Source organism: Xiphophorus maculatus, chromosome 5, assembly GCF_002775205.1.
Source record: "Xiphophorus maculatus strain JP 163 A chromosome 5, X_maculatus-5.0-male, whole genome shotgun sequence".
NCBI classification, from domain to species: Eukaryota; Metazoa; Chordata; class Actinopteri; order Cyprinodontiformes; family Poeciliidae; genus Xiphophorus; species Xiphophorus maculatus.
This window is the reverse complement of record NC_036447.1, coordinates 10,498,780-10,522,062: the sequence shown is the minus strand read 5'-3', so window position 1 is coordinate 10,522,062 and position 23,283 is coordinate 10,498,780. Positions and strand designations below refer to the sequence as shown.

Sequence of the window (23,283 nt, the reverse complement as noted above, 5' to 3'; positions counted from 1 at the left end):
ACCATATGGTCATTCACACCTTTTGATTTGTTTTATGTTCCTGGCCCATTTTTTTGACAAGGAATCTCCTGCGTCAACCCTCAGTTCTGGTTTCACTGGGAATGGACAGCGCCGGTGCTGGTGTAAGCCGAGGTGGGCCTGCACGATCTGGTAACATAGCGGCCAGCACCCGCCTCACTTTGCACCGGCACACACAAGAACACAGTTACATACATGCACCTCTAATTCTAAATTGGTAAGAATAGCACAAGCAGAAGGAGAATAACCTTTTTGGTTTAGTGGACAGTAAGCTGGGAGGAACTGGTCTGTTGACTGCAGGCCCACAGGCAGGTGGTGGGTTGCACACAGAACCCGGGGGTACACGGTGTTCTTTTTACTTATTCATCCTTTCTGCCGGAGGCGGATCAGGTCCACCTTATACCATTTTGGCCAACAGTCAGAGCTTGTAGGCAGGAATGGAGGAAAAGAGAGCAGGGAAGTGGGAAGCACACGTGTCAATATTAGCTGAACAGTGACTAAATACAGTTTGAATGCAAGAGAAGAAAAAAAATAATAATCTTGATTTGCGAGTCATGAATTGACTCCTTCCCAAGCTCAGTTTCAATATTTGAAATCTGTTCAAACTGAACATGTCATATTTTATTTGTAACTAGAAAAGAAATGCTTCTAAGCAGGCCTCTGAGATAAACCTTACTGCAGAGTGTGGACAGACCTCCTCTTCCTGAGCGTGTTTGGGTGAAAGTGTTTGAATCTGCCTCCGAGGTTGGGTAAATCCAACTCTGCGGCTCCCTGCTTATCCCTTATCTGTGCAGTCTCCCTGACTGCCCATAGAAAATGGATTCATCATGCTCCACCGAGGCAGTTGGCATTGCAGGGTAATAGGTGGCTGTCCCGTGGATGGATGGGCTTGTGTTCGTGTGGCTGGATTGTTGCCCCCCCTCCACCCCCCCTTCTTTTGCCCCCTCCATCATCCTTTGCCTGCTAGTGTGGATTAGGTTTCGGCTGATCTGCGGCCAGCTGAAACAGGCAGCCCCGATGGCGGACTTGTGGTGGCCTCAGATATAGCTGGCCACATGCATACATGCCATGCTCAGTAGAAGAAGAAAAATAAAATTACCTATCGTTTGCTTTTTATGTTAAATCTTGAGAATGCTACAATTAGGACATTAAAGATATAGTTCCAAATTTTGAAGTGAAGTTCTGTTCAAATTTATGAGCAGATCTGCATAGCTTACACTGGGGTCAAATGATGTATTTTAATAGCAAGACAAAAGGATATTTGAAATTCGGCTTATCAGAGTGACACAAGACAGGATTTTAAGGGTCTTTACTCTTATAGCTTTATCAACTGAGGTTAGGCATGTAGCTCACAAAAGTTACATTCAATTCCACGACTGGAAACGATCGTGGAAGGTGGAATTTTTACTGAGGCCGGTTCTGCTGGAGATTTTTTCCTGTTAAAGGGGAGTTTTTCTTCTCTGGTGTCGCTACATGCATGCTCGGTATGAGGAATTGCTGTAAAGCCAACGACACAATGCAAGCGATTTTCTGCTGTTACTATGTGTTCCTCCAGGAGAAATAATTCTGCAAATCAAAACACTTAATGCAATCTGGTGCTGGGTTTCCTTATGGCGAAACTTTTTAAACTATTCTGAGTAACTAATTAAGCTTACTGTACAGTTTGATAACTAGGATGTCTTTTTCAGTAAAGTGCTTTGAGATGACATTTGTTGTGAATTGGCGCTTTATAAAAAAAAAGAATTGAATAGAATTTAAATACAGAAAATAAGACTAAGAAAGCTTTTTAAAAAAAAAAAAAAAAAAAGCATAGCTACAGCTATGCAGGAGAAAACATAACAAAAAGTTGCAGATACTTATGAAAAGAGGGTGCATGTGGAGACAGCCGTTGGACACTGCCCTTGTGTGTTGCCTTTAAGCTTCTCAGACAGACACAGCATGTCAAGCTGAATGTCTTAACTGGGGCTCAAAATAATGACTTCCATTCGCTTCATCAGATGAAGTAATGCTGATTCAGCATCTACATAGTGCTTTTGGACGGGAGACTTAATTTGGACCAAAAGTGTTGCATCACTTTAAAGTTGTATAAATTCATGACAAGAAATCCCTCTGCACCCCTGTTTCCTGTTGTGTTTTCATTTTGTATCTTAAACTAACAGGTAACTTGAAAGGTGCTAATCGTGAAGCACACGTTTATCCTCTTTAAAACTATATCACAGTAGAATAAACAAACATTTTGTTGTTTGCTACACTTCATTACAATTATGTGACTTTAACAGGAATCACTCTACATTTAGTTGTCGGAATGTGTTTCACATTGGAAGATCTTCGGTGGCGCACAATATCCACTTACAGTATAAGTAATTAGTGGCTTCTCTGCAAATAAAATTCAAATGTGACTGCTTTAACATTCGTAAAATTACATTTGCTAGTTAGCTAAATGACTATTAGCTATGTGTTGCATCCTCAGTACGTATTTCACACATGAAAATCGTTAGTGGTGTACCACCATCAACCTCCATTTCCTGTGTAAATATTCATTGGTTTCTATGTATAGAACCCCCAATTAACAAACTGCTAATGCTGGTTTTGAGACTCGAAATGCTTGGAGATGATAAAGCTTTTGTGTCAGCTGTTAGTTTCTGTTTTGGGACCAACTAATCTGAACTTGCACTAAATAAAAATGGCAAGAGTTATCTGCTCCAAGTAAGACACTGACAGCTTACAACTTTCCAACAAAAATTCACCTGAAATATCCAGAACTATCCCTTCGAGGCTAGAGAGTTCTTCAACTAGAGCTTCAACATCACTTGGGAGTGGAGGAGACCAGAGGGTGGGAAAAATGAGGACTCAATAAAGAATGAAGGGATGGGAAGATGCTAGAGCAAACAAACTGCAGTTCATTTCTCATAGCTGCTTGAGACAGACTCCCCTTCATCTTCATCCTCCTCCTCCACCCCCGCCACCTCCTCAATTAGCTCCCTTTAAAAGAAGGAGCGACGGTTGGTGGAGATCTGCATTGTGGAAGGATGAGTTTCAGTTGTTGTTGTTGTTGTTTGTCTCTCTTTGTCTGTCTTCATCCCCCTCCCCCGTGACTAGCTGGTGTGTTTTTCACTCGTTTTTTTGATTTTCTCAGAGGCTTCTTTTTTTGTGGGGGTAACCCCACTGAATGGGACAATGCAGCCTAGCGTGAAATTAAAGCTCTTAGTTAGTTTGCAGTTGTTCAAAAGAGGATTTTACACATGCATGCTTTCATCACCCTCCTATACGCTATAGATATAGCTAATTAGAGGAAGTACACCCTATGTCGAGCTACGAGAGCCCAATTAAAAATCGTAGGGTAGCTCTAGTGTGTGAAATTTAGCCCATATTTGCTCAGTGGATGTAGATCTACTGCCTTTTCTGTGATGTCTTCACTTTTAAAATAGTGAAGACATCACATTAATGTGTTACGTACAGGGTAGGAAAATCTCAGGAAACTGGTTGTAACAACGGGCATTTAGATGATTCAGAAAAGAAAGCTGATTCTGACTCTTCCAGGTTTCATTCTGGAAGAAGTCTGCCCCAAAACGTCTGTCAGGCAATAACACATTACAGCTTTCATTGTTCTTGTCAACATCATTTATTTCTGCATTTTTATTGTAAAACACTGAGAAAAGCATGAATGACTGCTGTTTTGATTTGTCAAATTAGAACTCTCCTGCAGACATACAGTTCAGGACTAGCTTCATCATTCAGCCTGCTTGACAGCCTGACCAGAACTGATCCTAGAAAAAAAAAATCTAAAGTAATCAGGCTGTCTGTAAACTAACATTTCATGGTGGTAGGTCTTATTGTGTTAAAATGCTGGCTCTGATGCACAAATGCAAAGCTAGTTAGAAGACCCTGTTTATGCAGAGTGAAACCACAGTGAATGCTGGCCTTCCTCAGCTTACACATGTGGCCAGCAAACATCCCCAAGTTCAAGTACAGTTGAACTCTTCTTAGTGTTGCGATACATACAATGTGCTACCCATTCATTAGCAATTGTAAAACTTTTAAAATAAAACATGGACTCAAAATGTTGGGGAGATATTTTGTACTTTCTCTACCATCTTTCTCACTGTCTTCACCTTACTTTGCAATAGTTCCTTAAGTTTATTTAATCAAGCAAAGCACATAAGACAGTTACATAATAAAACAATACAACAGTTGTTTAACATTAAAGTTTTCTAGCCAAAGGCTAATCTGCAAACCCAGTCATAGGATACGCTATTTTATCTTCTTTAAAAACACTCAGCCTTTTTGAGTCCCACCCATATATACACAGTTATGCACACCGCTGTTGCAAAATCCATTCAACTTTGACTCAAATGTTGCAATGATAACACTACTTAATCAAATACAGATCATTTGCAATGCACACTCTTCACTCACCTTGGCATGTTGGATGCTTGAAACTGTAAGTGAAATTGATGACCAGATTTACTTTTTGATTTATTGAGCTAATATTAACTGACCACGTGGAATCTCTCACACAGCATTGAAATAACACGCCCACACGGTCAGCTGCTGCTTTAATATAAGAAAAAAGTTAAGTGGTGGCAACGTCACAGCACAAATAAAGTTCCCCGTGCTGACACAGCTCGACATTAACGCCACATCCTTGATCCCAATACAAACACACTAAAGTAAATAAAAAGTTGCAGTTTTCAAAATTTTTCTATGTGAGATTATTCTGCTGTGTTACTTTACCAGAGCTGCCAATTATTGTAGAGGGTACTAAAGCAGTAAATCAAGTGATAAGTTGAGTTCATTTTAGAATTTTTAGTTTTCCACCATTGAAATGAACCGCATTACTTTAGATTATGTATTTTTTCTCAACCTGCCTCTCTATACTCTGCCAGAAATGATTTTACTAGTCTAACATCTTAAACATACAACCCAATAGGACATTTTAAAACTATTTCATGAGCCAAAAACAAGCCACTCTTGTTTGATTGTTTACCAGGCCTAACAGTCGGGAGCCAGTGTACATATGTCATCCCTGTACCTCATTCAAATGATTGAAATACCATATCAGTGTCTTAATGAGTTTTCCAAAAGCCTGCAAATGGGCAATTATTCAAATAAGCCTTGTTGACGCGTCAAACCATCTGAAACATGTAGACAGTAAGACAGAAACTGGGAAACGCTGCTCCAGGAAGTGGTGGCTTTGCAGATTATTTTAACAAACCGTTTTCTTATTGACTTGTTCCAGCTTGCTTAATGAAATACGTTGGACCAATCTATGGACAATTCATCTTTAAAGGAAAATGGATGTTAGAACTTCTTGCTAACTTAAGTTGGATAGAGACCAGAGCAAGTATTTGGTATGGAGCGCTTCTTTGCTGCATCGTTGAAACCAAAGCAAAACAGTCATGGTAATAATATATTCTGTAGGTCTACCTGAGTAAAGTTTTTATTGTTCTGCTGCTCCTCTTCATTGACGTTTCTCACTCACCATACAGTGCTATCAAGGTTTCTTTGAATATATGTTCAGAAAGAAGCCATAGCACAGAAAAATCCCAAACTCAGGGACATTACAGGTATTTATGTGAAGAGTAGTGTGGACACACCAGCATATGGGTATAATGTTTGGTGACCCCACAGGTGTTGCTGCACGTGTTGGGTTGCAAGCTTTTCAAAAAGTAATCCCAGAAGAGCATATGTGGTGACATGGCAGGTGATGCGTTGGGGCTTTCCTTTCCAGAAGCATAAAAACAACACAACTGACAAAACAGCTTGTTTGTTTGTTTGTTTGTATTTGAATTGTAAAAATTGTATTTGATACTGCATGTTTTTACTGAGGACTTACATTTGTCTTCAACTTAAACAACAATCAAGGTGTAGCATTTAATTGGAAGGTTTTTAAGTTGTACCAGGTCCATAGTTACTTGTTAAAACGAATTAGACTTTTTTTTTTTAGATGAGGGTCAAGCAATATTGCATCGGAACGCAGTGGCCAGGCTACTAAAAATTTAGTTCATGAGATGTTTTCACAACTCTTACCCTCATCCTATTCAGTGTGATAAACTTAAGTCTTCCTCAAGCTATTTTTGTTGCACCTTCTCAGTTATTGTTCCACAACAGAAAGTGTTGTTGTCAGTGGGACCTGGTGCATTTTTAGGAGCGTCTAAGAGAAATGGACAACAGTGTCCTGTCATATGAATGCTCCATGTCATGGATTACCAATTAAAAGTTCCCACTTTGTAATTGCGGAACAAATTTTACTGAAATACATGATGAATTTCATTTTCAAGATGGGAGGGAGGTGATCCTGTTGAAAGAAAGCATAAATTTATTTTAAGGCTTTATACGTTCAAGAGTATAAATAATTATACAAGGTACTGTAAAAAGCATAAAATAGATACATAAACCAAGTTTCACACAAATAAACTGTTTTGATTAGTGTTTAGGTTAAAATCTTTCATTTGGGCTTCGTATGGTTAAGTCATTTAAAGTTTGCAGATGTGCTTTAGCGGTTGGCCAAGGCCGTTTGTTTTTGTCTATGCTGTGCGTCTTTTTGCTTTTGATTCTGGACATAAGTGCACAAACATTTCTCCAATCAAAAACTATTTCCTCTATTAAAAGACTAAAACCCACAGCCTGATCACAGAGATCCGTGGTCCCATTACTATCCAATGAATCCAGTTAGCTAGTCAGACTTTGTGGAACAAAGTGTGCTTCTCTATGATTCCCCAGCCCTCCCTCTTCCCCCCTAACTGTTGCTTAGGGCACTGGCAGCTTGCCAAGGGTGGAAAAATCTATAACCCATTGCGTAATATACCATATCTTTACCTTGTTTGAACCCTGCGCAAGAATCACAGCTGGGTGAACACAGAGAAATGAGGGACCAGGAGAGACAGACAGGCAGGGAAACAGACAGACGGAGCGAAACGTAAAGTCACTTCTTTGTGGCTGGTTTTCAGGGCTTGCCCTCATAAAAACATTATCACTCCAGTTGGATTGAATGCTGCTGACTGAAAATTTTTCTAACTGGGGTGAGGAAGGTTAGTCCATAGGAGCTTTTTGTCTCCAGTAAAGCAATATGATATACACCGTTTTTATCAAATGCAAATCAGATCAATTTAGAGTTTTCCGTCCATGGCAGCAAAACTGGGAGATCAAAGTGGGAACGATGAGTAAGCTCAGTATATCATCAGCTGCTGCTGGAGTTACTCAGGCCTCGTGCATGTCTGTAGAAAGGAAATTGGATTTCAGACTGAATTAAAAACTGTCAGTCCTTTCATGTTTGGCACTCTTCCTTTTATTCACGGATATCTATCTGGTGTGTTTGTGCATGTGTGCGGGCGTCACACTCTGTGTCAGTCCACACCTGAAGCTTCTTCGGGAGCTCGGAGTGTTTAAACTCCTGAGGGAGGGAAATGTTTTTATTGGACGCCTTCAAACGGGGTCAGAGTTGCTCACTTTCACTCTGTCCTGCTGAGTGTGTAACCTCGCTGGGTTCGCTGCTGTTATGACTCCTATCTAACTCACACAAGATAATTATGTTTCCACTAAGAGGCCTTATGAGCACAGCACAGGTCACCTTATTTAGCTCATAGGTGTGAATATCAATAAATCTTGAGATTTTATTGATTTATTTGAGGCATTATTTATAGAGGAGTGGCCTGATGTAAAACAAGTCGCTTTAGTGATTTCTATAATCAAGAAATGTGTGTCCAAGTTTGAGTTTATAGATTTTCTCCAATCTGCACTGGGCCACTTTATGAGCTCCCAGCCTGTCATTTAGTGGTCTAGTTGTGGTGAAGTTGAAGAATTTGGAGGCACTCCTTCGTTATTCCACCCTATTTATTCAGTGTATCATTACCACAGGCAGGAAAATATGATGCTACCACCACCGTTCTTTATGCATACTGCATTCCTGCAGTTTTGTTAGGTTTGGATGACTTTCAGTCGTGTTGAAAGGCATTGACTTTGCAGCAGGTGCTTCTTTCATGGGTGGGACTCGATTAAGTATGAACTCACTTCACTACAGGCCACAGCACTGAGCTCCTTGATTATCCTAAACAAGTTTCATCATATAAAGAAAAATCTGGGGGTTATATGGCCAAAACTTGGACCCAACCGGGTGTTCCAACAGAAGAATTATCCCAAACACAAACCAAAACTTGTTGTGGAATTGATAAAGCAGGCTCCCTCTGACCTCAACACTATGGAAAGTCTATGACCAAGTAACTAACCTTTAAATTCACTCAACCATGTCCAATAAGGGGAGATGTGAAATATCCAGTCAGATTAACGTCAGATTCTTGCTGAAAGTTTAAAAAGCTTATAATATGTATCAAAAAGTTAGTGGAGCTATATTTGAGCCTGTATAATTTTGACTCTAGGTGGATTAGAAATAATAAAAAAATTTGTTAATTTCAATCTTGGGCACCTAGTACTTGTTTTTAAAATCCATTAAGGTATCGTTGTGTATTATCGCCTGCCTTAAACGGTTTTAATGTATCCTTAAAGGCCCATTCCACTTATGCCGATAATGAGCGTATGTGGACTTCCTACTGGCACCGTCCAGTGAGCTTTGGTCTTTGCAGTCACAAGGTACTCAGCGTGTATTAGAGTCCTCTCTATATGACATGGTAAGACTGATTCTTTTTATGGTAGTGATTTCTGTTAAATGGCCACTAATGACTACTGATAATCCCCACATGCAGCTAAGCACCCTGGAATCACCAGCAGGCTGTTGTTTGTTAATGCTCCACTAAAAACTAAAACACATGCAGATGTGTGTGGGGCTTAACCGCAAACCCAGTTGAGATTGCAGCTTTTCTCTTTTTTTCTTTTCCTGCTTGTACTTTCTCTGGCATGCTTTATGGCCCATTTCAACACAGGTGAAAGTTTTCTATGCAGAGCCCCAATATTAAAATGATTTTCCTTCCTCCCCCTCGCACTGTACAGATCAAAAGGTCAATCGGTGTTTGCGCGGTGATGGTGGTTTGGGCCTCGAGCGAGAATGCTGTACGCAAGAACGGTGCCTGGGACGGTGGGTTGAAGTCGGGCACTGGGAGCGTACTGCATCATTTTTCACCTCGTGCATTGCATATGCATTCGTGTGAATGCTGTGTAAACGTTTGCGAGACTGACTGCTGATATGTTTGTGTTTATTGACTCAAAGAGACGGGCCGTGGCTGCGCACACAGCGGTGTACGGGTGGCAGGGGTCCAGGCTTGGGGGAAACGTGTGTGTTTAAAGTACACACAGGCCTAATTATGCTGATTTAAGCATTCTTGCGGTCCTCCCTCTGGCTTGTGGTGTGTTAACTGGCACGGCGGCGTCCAGCAGAGAAGTGAGGCAGGGAAAAAAAAAAAAAAGCAGGGGGAAAAAGATAAAGAATACAGCGATGGAAACGAGAGGTTTAATCAGAAACAAAAAAAGCGGGGGAAATAAAGGTGGTGAGGGTGTAAGAGCAGATAGAGCATGTATTCCCTCTATGTTGGTGAAGCAGAGGAAAAACACACACCACCACCACCAAAACTTCCAGGCAGCTTTTTTTCTTTCTCGCTTCAGGGTTAACAGCGCGCCCGTGCTCCATATTTATTTTTATATTCAGATGTTATGGATTGCTCCGGGAAAAGGCCGTCCCTTTTCCCAGCAGTCAAATTAATACAGCCCGAGAGTTTGGTGTGGAGTCTAAAAAAAGGAGGAATTTAACAACGACGATAATAATGTTTGTTTTTTTTAAGTTAAAACTCAACCACTGAATAAATTATAAATGATCAAAACTTGACTATAAATGATTTTCTCTCTGACCTCATTGTCCATCTGCGTTTTGTCTTTTAAGGGACATGCCTGTAAAAATACTCATACCGCTTTCATTTTTTCACATTTTGTCATGTTTTGACTGCTGAAAAAAAAGTTGAAACAAAATAAGCACAACGCTGTGCTTGAATGAAAACTAACTTTGCACACAAAAAGCATCCCCTAAAGTATAAATCTGCCATCACTATGCATACTATCAGCACTATAAAACATAGTAGTGGCAGTGTTGTGCTGTGGGGATGCTTTTGTTCAGTTGGAAAGGTGGGCGGAGCTAAATACAGGACATTCCTTAAAAAAATGTTAGAGGATGCAAAAGTTTTGAGACTGGAGCAGAAGTTCGGCTTCCAGTAGGATGACAACTCTAGAGTTACAAATAGAGCTACAATGTATAATATATCAGACTATAATAATTTGTTAGAATGTCCCAGTCAATAAACGTTCAAAGGGTGTGAATGCTTTTGAATATCACTATATGTTCAAAGTGGAAAGACTAAAAAACAACTAAAAACAGACACAGTTTAAAGTGTCTTCTATTTTTTTATGTTACTATCGTGGCTATTTTGGTAGTTTTTTTGTAATACAGTTTTGTTGCCTTGATAAATTCCTAACACTTATAAGTGCACGAAAGGCCAGCACGATCTCTCCCTATAACGCAGCCGAGCAGAGATTGATGAGGTTGGCCGGTGTGTATTCGAGCCGCCTTACACGCAGGTGATAAAATCCTGCTGGAGAAGCAGCCGAATCTGCTCAGTGTCTCTGGGTTCATTGCTGCTCTGCATGAGGCAGGATCTCGCTATATAAAAACATGTGTGCTCATATCTGGAAATATGCTTTTTCCTTTGATTTCCCTTTTTTCCCCTCTTTCTCTTTTTCTCTTCCTCTTTTTTTTATTTGCTTATCTTTGACCTCTCTTCCATAAATTCGCCCTCCTTTTCTTGCTTTTAGTACATCTGCCACCTCGGCCATTGTTCTCTCTGGTTTACCCCATTCTTTCGTCACTGCTCCTCCTGTCCTTCGTTCCCTTCAGGAAGAGTCTCAGTCTTATCTGGGATATGTTGGATTTAGTGAGCTTAAAAGCCACTTTACTAACTCCCAGCTTGCCCCTCCTGAGAGTAGCACAGGCTATCTCAAACAGTTTCACTATTCAGAGAAGCTTTTTCCAAAGGAATGCCGCTCATCGGGGAAACCTATGCATCTCCTCCTGCTAATCCTTTACCTGGCTCTCCATCTTCAGGGCCTATCTTTTTCCTCCTCTGTTCTGCTGACTAAAATGTTTCGGATTGTATTTCTCTGGCCATGTTGAGGAATGCTAATGTATTATAACCATATTATACCACTTAAAGTAAGCAAATGGCGCCAAGCAGTATCAGGAGAATCAAATCTCTGCATTGCTTCAGACTGAAAAAAAAAGAAAAACTGCATTCATGTTTTGATTTTCCATGCATAAATAGGCTGAAAGATCCTCCAAATTTGCTGAAACAATGGTTTCGTTGTGTTCACATAATGCAATTTCTCTAGGAAATGGAAAGCTAGCCTAAATAAAAATGAGGCCAAACCCTATTTTGCATTTGATCCGATGCATGCTGTGTTCTCTCTAGTAAGATGTGTGAGGACTGAGCAGTTTCCACAATTTGGTCTCAGTTTGAAGGAATTATTCAGACCTACTAAGAGATACTGGAAGAATACATTTTTGAGTATGTGACTTTTTGGGGTTTGTACCCAACAAATCCAGCATGAGGGCCAATAGAATACAATCTGACCACAAAGTAGACTCCTCTCTTAAGGGAGGGAATCTGCTTCTTTTATTCTGTGAGTTGGGGATAGAACGCCTCCACCTGCATTTACTCGCAAAGGGACATTGGTGACAAAACCTTACATATCTGCAAAGGCAAACCTTCTTTTCTTTGGATGTGCAGAGGCATTTGCTTCAGTTGCATGTATGTGTTTGTTTCTGCTTGCGTGTCTTTCAGTGTTGACAGCCAAGAAGCCTCGGCAGCGTCTGACGTGGCAGCTCCTGCTGCTTTCTCTCCAGCTCTATCCTGCTGGCTCGCTGTTCTGTGATACTATCTTTTCATCCAATCACATGTTTAAAAAAGGGAGGCCGACTTGATTCTTTTTTCCTTTTTATATAAAAACAGTTTCGCTGAAGGTCTAAGAACTATAAGCAAAGCCGTGGTATGCATGTAAAAAAAAAAAAAAACACAGCAGGAAAACAGTCTTCAGTGCAGTGACAACTCATTGCACAAGTATTCCGTTCCATTAACTTTTTCAGATTGTAGGTTACAACCAAAACCTTTTATTTGGATTTTAAGTCACAAGACAAATAATCCGTGGTTTTAAAGTTTTTTAAAAACAAAATCTGAAAAAAAAAAAAATCTGGCCTTACTTTGACACTTCCAAATAAAATCCAGTGAAACCAACTTACTTCGAAAGTCACCTAATCAGTAGAGTCCATTTATGTGTTTTATCTTCGTGTACATGTGCTTACTCTCTCAAGGCGGCAAACATTTTTTAGATAATGCTAATATTATCTAGATAAACATCATAAAAATCATCAAACAGATCAAGGAAAATGTTGATAGCATTAGTCAGAGCAACCACCCAGAGGCCCATGGCAACACTGGAGTTGATTTAGAAATCTACTGTTCATGTGGGAGAATCTGTTGATAGGACAACCTTCAGACATGAGCTGTACAAATGTGGCCTTTATGGTAAAGTGGCAATTCGCAGTTCACCACAAGTCATGGTCTTCTGGCCACATAGACCGAAACTGGACTTATACCACACATGACTCTACTCACACCATACCTGTAATGAAAAAAACTTTAATATTTCAACATAACATTGTTCTACTTCACAAATGTGGAAAATCTCCTACCAACAAAACCAAACATCTTTAAAGCTGCAGTAGGTAACTTTTACAAAAATATGTTTTTTACATATTTCTCAAAACTGTCACTATGTTGTGACAGAATAAAGCTCATTTGCCTTATTCCTGTCCTATTAGTAGTTTTAACAAATATGTAAAAAAAAAAGAAAGAAAACATATTTTTTAATAAAAGTTATCTACTGCAGCATTAAAATAAATCTGGTAAGACTGCTTTTTGAGGCAATAAGATTCACATTTGGTTTTGCATAAGTAGTATGTTACTCTGTCTCCAAGCACAATAGAGGGGTTTTTAGCTCAGGGCAAGCACAAAATACTGTCTGCAAATCCACCACATGCAAGCCATTAAGAAGTTATTTTCATGTACTGTAGCGTAAAAAGCATGTGCTTGTCTTTACTTACAGAAACAGTACGTCATAACAGCTGTTGAACTCAAGAAATCACAGTTTAGAAGGCTGCTTTTAAATACAGATACGTGTGATTCCTTAAAGCTGTAAAAATGTAGAACATATGCATAGTTGGTAGCAATGCAACTTGGATAAATATACACTTCTTTATGCTTTTTTCTCTCTGGCCTGTTTTTAAGGTGCTTTTTATCGAGGTAGGTTTCCTCAAATTTATGTCCCCTCTAAGGACCGGTACTTATGGCCGGCTGCCTGCGGTACTGCGGTGCTCCTGAGGTCTGAAGGAGGTGGTAGTTTAGAACGAGCATGGTCGCAGAGGAGATAACTGCGCTCGCTCTCTACCAGAGGCGCCCTTCTTCACTGTGTGTCTGTCCGCCCTCCCCTGCTTTTGGTTGGAGAGAAAAAAGAAAGCTAGTGGTCATAGATGATAAAAGTTTCAAAGTGATTTAGATGTTGTTGTTGTGGGGATGAGCATGAATGACTTTCTGTGGCTTTGGAGGCTCTTTGTCACCCGCCACGCTTGTGTTCGAAGCTGTGTTTTCCTCCTTCCGGCATGGCATGGGGGTCGCTCAGCAGGGAATGCCACTCAAAATGGCAAAGTGACCTTTAACCCTTGCAATGTCATTTCTGAGCGGTGCCACCAGATCAAAAAGCCTATTTTCTCTTCTGCCCAGACTTAGTCAGGCATGGCAAAGATTAGGACCCTGCTCCCAGAGGGCCGTATGGAAAAGGGACCTTATGACCACACTGGGTACAGAGTCACATAGGAAGCCACTTGGAGCAGCTATATCCACTTTTGACCTACTGACACTAGCAAGTGAGAGCAGACAAGGCAGAGTGCACAGGCAAATTCCCAGCTCATATCATGCCACAGGGAGCAGGCACAGTTTAACCCTTGCTGTGCCAAACTGGTGCCTGAAAAACTCTACTTTATGTGATAAGGTGAAATAAATCTGCATGCTGCAGTGTTCAGCCAGCATATGGCCACTGGTGTGGAAAAAGGATTTTAACATAAACATATAACACGGTCACCATTTATTGCTTGGCATTTTAAAGATTTTTATAACTATATATGTTTTTGCTTTTCACTTTTATTAAGCTTCTCTTTTATCCTTTTTCTTTTATGATGTTAGTTTTTGTTAATTATCAGCATGGGGATTGTAAGTTATTGTCAAGATACAGTTTACAAACAAAACAACAACAGAAAATTAATAAATAGATAAAGCCACATAAAATTAATTAAGTAAATAAATAAATTCAAACACAAGTTCAAGAAAACAAAAGAACCTATTATGTATAGGTGGTACAAATTTTGAGCTTCTCTTATCAATTTTTTCCTGCAATGTGTTGAGAATATTTTAAAATTGCATATGTGTGCCCGTTAGTTTAGTCAGTTTTTCAAGAACAATGCTGTAAAAAATACAGTAACCGATTACTTAGGACTTTTTGAGTTCTGTGAAAATAAAAAATCTGAAGATATTATGAGGACTGAGGGTGTACTAATTAAAAATCAGGCAATTTGCATTATTGAGTTCACAATAGTCAGATTTTAGTGATGATTTTGAGGAAATTTTCTATCCCAATTTTTATGTTTTCACCAGTATAATAAAAGGTTCACAAATCCCAACTTTAGAATTTCTAAGTTTGACCAGTTCATTGATTTGGGTGTTTATACCAGTCTAAGGTGTGCTAAAAAACAGAACCCACTAAAAAATGTTCCTTTTTAAGTTTTCTAAACCAGATAAAAGGATTTATAAATCTCAAACTGCATTTTCAAGAATCTCTGTTCAGTGTAGATTTATCTAGTTAAGGTTTGAAGAAATCACTGTTGACATGAAACTCTGAAGTGTGTGGTACTTCAGATTCAGAGTCGTTTGTAAGTGATGGCCATTCACTACTAGCCATAGTTTTTACAAATCATACATATATTATCCATCATTCTGTCAAAAAAATTTTTTGCTAACAACCCAAAATGCTGCCAGTGATGTTTTTTAAGCGATAAAGACATGTTCTGTGCTTTTGTAACCAAATGTTGTCAGCTAGGGTAGTAAGGAATCTCTATTAGTTAACTCTGTCAACAAAACAATGAGACTCAAGATCTACATTATTTCTCATTTCAAGCTTAAAGGTGTCAACCTTAAAGGAACCACTGCTATGTCAAGACCTTATAATACTAGCAAATGGCATGGGTGAAATGACCTGGGTGCCATTCTGACTAGGGGCGCCATAAAAAATTGAAAAAAAAAAAAAAAAACTTTTTTTGTTAAATAAACCCAAATGTCCATAATGATTAATCTCATTAAGGACATTAATAAGTCATTAATGTTCTTAATGAGTTATTAATGTCATTAATGTCTTTAATGACTGATTCAAGATTCTTCTTACTGTTATTTGGGGGATATTTTACGAGTACTTTTTAAAGCGATCTGGACTGCATTGGAACAAAAATACAAAATCTTCAAACAGTGCAAATATGATCTGAACTCAATTCTTCTACAGTCATTTTTTTTTTTTTTACCTTAAACTCACATGTAATTCACAAAGTATATTTGTGAAACAACATAAGTAGGATACTTAGTTTCCCCAAAAAATATAGGTAAAATCTGTTTGGATACCCAAAGTATTTTGGGTGCAAAAGGCAGGGCAGCCCATGGTACAGTTACTGTAAAAATTCCCACTGATAGGAGTTTAGAGTGTGGCTGACAAAGTGACATGCTGATGGCAAATGGATTATGCGTTGCAACACAGACTTCAATTTAATAAGAAATTATTATGGCCTTTTCAGCATCTATATCAAGATCTTAATTAGCACACTTTTTAGGTTGGACAATAAAATCTGGTGCTTTATGAAAACTGTGTGAAAAAAACAAACAAACAATAGAAGTATAGTGCATATGCATGCAGGAATCAGTCAAGGAAGCAATTAATCATAAAAACAATGAATAGATTTTAATGTAAGGGATAGGCAAACATGTCAAGTGGATTTTTGGAAAACAGTCCACCTTTGGCATGAAAATGCTCACAGATTATTTACCTACTGCAAAAACGGAAAGGGATAGAGCAAATGTATAATTTGTGGATGAACGTCCTAAGCAGAGAGCAAGAGAAAGAAAGAGCGTAAAGGGGGTATCTGCACTTGCCGTCTGGCACCGGCTGAGGAATGAGAGTACAACCTCGGGAGAAGCAAGCGGTGCATTAGAGATAGAGAGAGAGGCAGTGTCACAATGAAGAGTTGAAAAAGGGGAGAAAAGCGGGAAATACAAGAGCATGCGTGGATGATGGCAGAAATAGAGAAAGCACGTGAAATTTAGTTAGACTAAGATGAATGAGTGAAAACCAGGAAATTCAGGAAAGGGAAAAGGGTTGGTCAGAAGAGTTGCAGGGTGTAGCAAGAGGTACAAGGAATAAATAAAGGAATGAGGAGTAGACGAAGCTGGGAGGGTACAAAAAGAATGTGCGAGTTGGGGTTGTGGTAAATCATTTGCATAAAGGGTGAGGGCACAGTGCCCGGCTTCGGCAGAGAGGCTGGCATCTCGCCTTTACGGCTGGCAGAACTGGACGTGGGGAGGAATAAAAGAACGAGAAGGGGGTGAAAGAGTGATGGAGAAAGTCTCTCAATAGTGCATCTCTTGTGCGAGGACTTGCAGGCCTTGGCTGCTGCCGGAGCCGGGCATGATGGAGGGGAGGGGTATATCGGCTTTCATTATCTGCTTGAATCCTGCTGTATTCGCTAATCATGAGGTTCAAAGCCCTCGCTGCAGCTGTAGGCAGGGCACGGTGGCCAGCCTGTGCTGCTGGCATGTACTGACTGGAAAGCTGAAAGGTGTGTGTAGCGTCTGCTGTAGTTTGGATGGAGACAATAGGTGTGAGACGGGCTTTAGACCTAAATTGCCCCTTGCACAGGCTCATATCCACGCTGTCAGATCTATGCTGCCCAGCTGAACTTATCAGGAATAATATCAATGCAGTTATACCTACACAACCTTGGAGACCCTGCAATGTATTATACGCAGAGCTGGGCCAAGATTGTACAATGCTTCGGGCAAACCTCTAACTCATTGTCCACCAGCCACAACAGTAACACTAATATCTTTTATACCATCCATACTTCATTCTGTGTTTTACATTTTGCATTTACCACAATTTGCTTTAAAGTTCCCAATCTTTTTGAAATAGGCTTCAATGGCCACAAGTAATTAAGATCTTTCCTGTAGTCTATAACTCTCTTAACGTTTTCTTTTTTTCTTTTCTTACCAGATTTGATTTCCTAAATGCTGAAGCTGGTAGCTGAAATCAACAGGGCAAACAGCAAAGTTAAACTCCAACAATAGTATCTGATAGAAATGTTTTTGCATTGTTTCCTCTTGCTTTAAAGTTTTCTAGGAGCGGCATGTGCCATTAATGCTTTGTAATAGCTTTGCTAATGAAAGAATGTAGTCTTCTACTATCCCATGTAGAAAGGTTCAACTTATTTTATTAGGTCATTGTTTAACCTGGGGATATTAAGAGGATCTAAAATTTTACAAGACACGATAAAAAAATTGTGACACTTGTTAAGAAAATAAAATTAGATTTTTATATTGGCAATGATGTTTTTACTACTGCAGCTGGTTTATGGTGGCAGAAAGTTGCTTTGGTCTTGTTTCAATTTGGATTTGTCACTAGCTTCAGCCTGCAGGTAAATATAATCTGTTTGTGCTCAAGACAGGTGTTTGGTTATATTTACAGCAAGTAAGAAACTGACTAGTCATTGCGTTTGAAAAAAACCTACAACTTTTAAGAAATCTGAAATAATTTTTTTTTTTTGTCTACTAGTTCATTTCAAAGTGAGTCGTGGTGAACACAGATTGCAAAAACTATTTATAGCTTTTTAAGTCGTCCTCTAAATAAACTTCTGCCAGGATGTGTACAATTTTGGGCTGAAATGCAGCAAAAAATATTTAATGGCAAAATAAAAAATACACCCCGCGTATTTTATTAAATGAAAACAATGTAACTTTTCCAATTCCCATGATAGGTTTTTGTAGTAACTCTTTCTGAGGAGTTCTGTTTGTAATTAAATGTTCAAGGTGATGATCAGAGTCGCCAAAAACTGACACAAACCTCAAAACAATCTTGACTGAACAAATTTCTAAACAGCCCCAGTCATTACCAAGCCCTTCATCTTATCAGAGAAGCACTTGCATTTTGTGGCTGGAACTGGAAAAGTCATGGCCCCAAACGAAAAGGCAGATTTGAGTCTAACATTACCCCCATCCGCAGCCCTGTCAGAAGCAGCCCGGCTTGCCATCAGTCCTCGTGTAGTTTGGAGCTGCTTTAATGCTCCCTCGCCCGCCTGCTCAGTCTCTCCCTCTCAGCCTCATGCCACAAATGGCTTCCAGACTTTCACACATAGTAATGCTTCAGTGTGTAAACAGGCGTAATTACAAACGATGAGCAGGCACACTTTTAACATCAATCTGTAGTGATGAAAGAAAGAGAGCAGAAAATTTGGATTTTTCTTTCTTTTCTTTTGGGGATCAGAATAAATTCGAAAAGGTTTTATAAAGAACTGAAGCAATGAGATGTCATGCAGAAAAATGTTAGGAGGAATACTGCGTCCATATGTGAAAGCAGGAGCAGCTGAAGGATGAAAAAAAAGACATTTTTTATATTAGGAGATGAAAATTCGCATGAACGTTTCCATCATTTCTTTCCCTTCAATGTTGCACTGTTAAGTGCTATTCCATGTGCATTTTCTTTATTTTTAGTGTTTCAAAAAGAAGCAAGAAATGTACTTATACTGAAACCTATTTTTCAACCTCACTTTTATGCAGTGAATAAAAATGGAATGAGGTGTTTCAATGCATTACAGCATCCTGCTTAATGTAAATTCCCTCTAGTTCAGAAAAAAAATGCAAAGATTTTAGATCTAATTATTACAGCTCATTAGAAATAATGAAAAAAACAGCCTGTCTGTTTTGGTCAGAACACACACTTCCACACACACATTGAAAATAGTTCAGATCTCTCACAATGTTTCCCTTACATCACATCAGTTATTGTCAATATGCAGTTTAGACTGCAGATGTGAAAGTCAAATTCCAGTTTTGACAAGTACGGACAAGCAGAAAGCTTCACCAGCTTTTCTTTGCGCGTGTGGGCGTGCGTGTGGGTGTGTGTTTTGGAGTGTGTGTCCCTATTTCTCATATTGCATGATTATTTTAACCAGTTAAAAACAAACCAAAAACAAAAACAAAAAAACTGACAAACTGATTTAACTTGTTTGAGAAAATCTGGTTTTGCTTACAAAATAATTGTAAAAAAAAAATTTTTGATTGTGAAATTATTATAATATGGAATTTATTATTAGAATGTATATTTGGAACAGAAGATTTTCCAGATGTGCTTATCAAATGTACAAGTGAGTTTATTAATAATAATAATACTAATAAGTTGCTTCTAATTGAATTGTTTTATACACAGTTATTTAAAAATATCATTTTCAACATTATATTAAACTGTTTCTAAATTTATTGCATACGTTGTTAATAAATTTTATTCTAAATTTGTTTTAACATTTTAATCAACCTAAAGATTTTTTCAGCATTTTAGACAATTTAGAGCTTAAATTAAATGAAAAAGAGCTGCAGTTGCTGTTTTCACAAAAAAACCCCCACTAATATTGCTTTTCTTGTTCTTTCAAACATTATTAAATTAATTATTTTTTCTCCGGTGGTGGGTTTTTTTTTCCGATTCTAAAAAAATGACCCATGTAAAAAATGCCTTCGTGTTCTAAATATAAGCAATGGTGTTACTGAATGTATCACATATTTCTCATTAACAGGAATCGAGCAACGGGGCTTCTAAAGGTCTTTTACATCTCCAGTAAACATTCGGGCTTTTAACCCTTTTATATTAATAAATTAATTTAAAGTATTTTCAGGGCTATATAGAAAGCCCTGGAAACAGGCCAAAATTCAGCTTGTTAAATCAGTCCTTTTCAAGAAGTTCACAGACAGGTGTTTCTTTAGCGGTACAAAACGTCATTATTGGACTTTCAGGGACACGCCGTTGATTTGCCTTATTAGTTACTTTTTTGTGTTTATAAAAGGGTAGTTTTTTTTGCTAAATGAAAGAAGTAACAGGAGTATTCAAGAGGCATTTTCGCACGGAATGAAAAGAGGGGTGTCTTTATTTTTCAACTCTCTCTTCTGCCTTGCTCAGTTGCTCAGTCGACGTTCGACCTTTCATTTTGACAAACTTTTCATTAAGGTGGACTTAGTGTTGGAGAAATGCGTATAAAAACCTCGAGTGGGTGAGTTTATTTCGATTTTCAGAGAAGTTCACCTAAAAACAGCTGTTTTATATTTTAAAGATTAAAGACAAAAAAGGTTAGCGGACAAATGGACGCACAGAAAGTTATTAAAGAAACATAAAACTCGTAGTTCCCCGAATCTTCTGGGCGACCGCTGTAAAACATAAGGTTCACTTTATCCCCTGTTTTTTTTCTGAAATATTATTGCATGTTGTTTATCACAGAAATAAACACGGTGTTTAGCGTAACGGTTAGGATTTTTTGTTAGTTCGTCTCAGCGGAGTCTGTTTCTCCCCTTCCTTTATCGAAATAATGCCAGCACTCATTTAAATAGAAATGGACGCCAGAAACATAACTTTTTTTCCCTTAGTTTTTTTTAAATCTATGGATACAGTGTTTGCTTTTTTTTTTTTTGTCTTAAATGTGTTTTAGTTTGTGTTTTCATTTTATCTTGGGCCTCATTTTTTAACTACTTTCATCCACTTCAGTGTTAAATCGTCCGTTGTCCAGACGTTACGTTTTTATTTTTTCAAATCTAACTCGCTAAACGGTTAATATCTTGCTTTGGAAGCTGCTACTGCATACATCTTGGCCGTTTAGGTGTCTTTCATTTCATGCTTTGTGAGCTTTACTGTGCCATGGTTTGAATGGAGGATGTTTTTTGTTTGTTTTTTGTTTTTTTGCCCAGCCTGGCAAACAAAGGTCATCACTTTTTAAAAGCCGGAACAGGCCAAGCTGAGATAAGATGAACTCTCACTCAAATTATTGCGCAGCAGATACCTCTAAGAATCCAGTGGTTGAGGCCTCAAAATGGCCCCTATTATATATTTATTGTTCTAAATACCTCCGAGCACACAGGGAAAGCCATCACTAATGAGCTAAAAGAAATGTAGGTTTTAAAAACACTGAAATAAAAGGACATATTAAATAGTAGGGTGCCACACGGACGTGTTCCTGGGCCAAAGTCATAAAACATTTTTGCCTTGACTGCAAAATGTTCTGTGAGCTTTTAAGCCCAGTTTTGATCACTGTTACGCTTGCAGCTGTTTTATTGTGATTTGCTTACTAACATAGAAGGGCATGTAGCCACATAAAAGGTTCATGGCAATGATCGTTTTTATAAGAGGTACACAGAGGAAAAAATGTGGCAGAACTGGACCATTAGAAGAGAAATGTGTCACCAGTTTTGGGAGAGGTTATAATTACCCTGAAAGCAATCCTGTGGTTTTTATCTGTCACCTAATTGTAGGATCAAGTTTGAAAGAATCTGACTATTTTCGTTTCTTTGTCTGTGGCTAATTTATCAAAATCCTAGTGATCTTTGTCACTTCTAATAAACAGTGTGCATATATTTGTTATTAGATATTATGAAAAAAAAACCATACATTTTTAATTCTATCTACTTGCATTCGGTTTTTCATACATCATCTTTCCCTGCAATCTTCTCTCTTCCCATATTTTCACATCATCAGCTCGCCTGTGTGGAGCAGGCGTATGTTAGAGTGAACAAGCGGCACTGGGCCCGACTCGGGCCGGTCCAATAGCAGTGACCAGCCAGCAGACCAGACCACCAACTATAGCCAGCTATCTACCTGCCTGGGCTGCCAACTGGTCATTTACCCAGCCAGCCATACAGCTTCCCGGCCAACCTCACAGCCAGCTCGCCAGCCTGTCAGCGGACCCGCCAGTCAGCCTGGGCTGAAGCTCCTCTGTCAGACGCTGACAGAAGGGGCAGACCACACTAAATCTGATGGTCCTGGGAGCCAACCAGAGGACTCTATAGCCTTTGTAGGCCGTTCACACAGGCAACTTGTCCCGTTGCACAGCAGGTGGCTTGAACCCACAATCACATGGCTGTGCCCTCAACATTGCCTCATGACAAGTTAGCTTTTTATGGATGCCCACTGTCGAGATTCCAGTTTTGACAATGTCTCTGTAATTCCTGTGAGCCTCGTGGATTAATTCATGCAATTTGGACAGCACCATTCAGCAAATATATTCCCTTTTTTTGTGAATTTCGGAGACTGACATTTAAATGTAATTGTAATCAGAGGAGTGTGCCATACTTATTATAAATCCAATCATTGCGAATGGAAAAAAAAAAGTTGAACTTGTTCCTGGTTAGAGCCAGCCTTTTCTTCCAACTTGCAGAGGACATATTATCCGCCATTACAGACCAGACCAGGGCAACCAGCTGTGCTCCTCCACTTTTGTCTGATAGGCAATAAACTGTCTGCTGCAGGAAACCAACTTTTAATAAGGTTGAAGCTATCTTCTCTGGTTAGGAAAGCTGTTAATAAATCAGAACTGCCTGTTTAAGACAGTTCCAGTATTCAGTCGCAGTATTAAAAAGCATAACATGTGTGGGTTGCTCATGTGAAGCTGGCCACCACAGCATTTTTCGGCAGTCTGCTTAATTGTCTCTCACCCACAACTAGGATTGAACCCTAATTTGTTAACAGAAACTTTTAATATGTTTCTGTGTCTGTGCTGTTGGGGGCTATTAAAGTGGAGTGACAAAAAATGGAGAGGAGAAGAGAAGAAGGGGCCAGTTTGGACATAAGAGTGCATTTTGAAACAAGAGAGCATGTTTTTGGATGGTATTTTTTGTTTGGGGGTGGGATGTGGGGGGTGGGGGGGTCCTCCTAGTCCCCCATCCCCTCCAACACACCATTCTCTTTGTTTGTGTGGTAAATCCAGGAGCAGCTGCTGGTCCCAGGGTCTAGTGGGATTTTGGGTCTGTGTTTTCTCATGCCATCCCATGCCAAGGTGGTGTAACGCAAGCACATAGAGAGAGTGTGAGGGGGTGTTGGGGAGGGTGGTTGCGGTTGGAGAGCAAGCTGGTTTGTTGGGATGGCTGTGACCATGTTGGT

At 39.3% G+C, this 23,283-nt stretch overlaps 1 protein-coding gene across 6 annotated transcripts in view; it reads left to right on the top strand.

The window, feature by feature from the left end:
* Positions 1–23,283, top strand: part of LOC102223623 (nuclear factor 1 X-type) — a 108,453-nt gene that overhangs the window by 4,743 nt on the left and 80,427 nt on the right. The window lies entirely within an intron of this gene.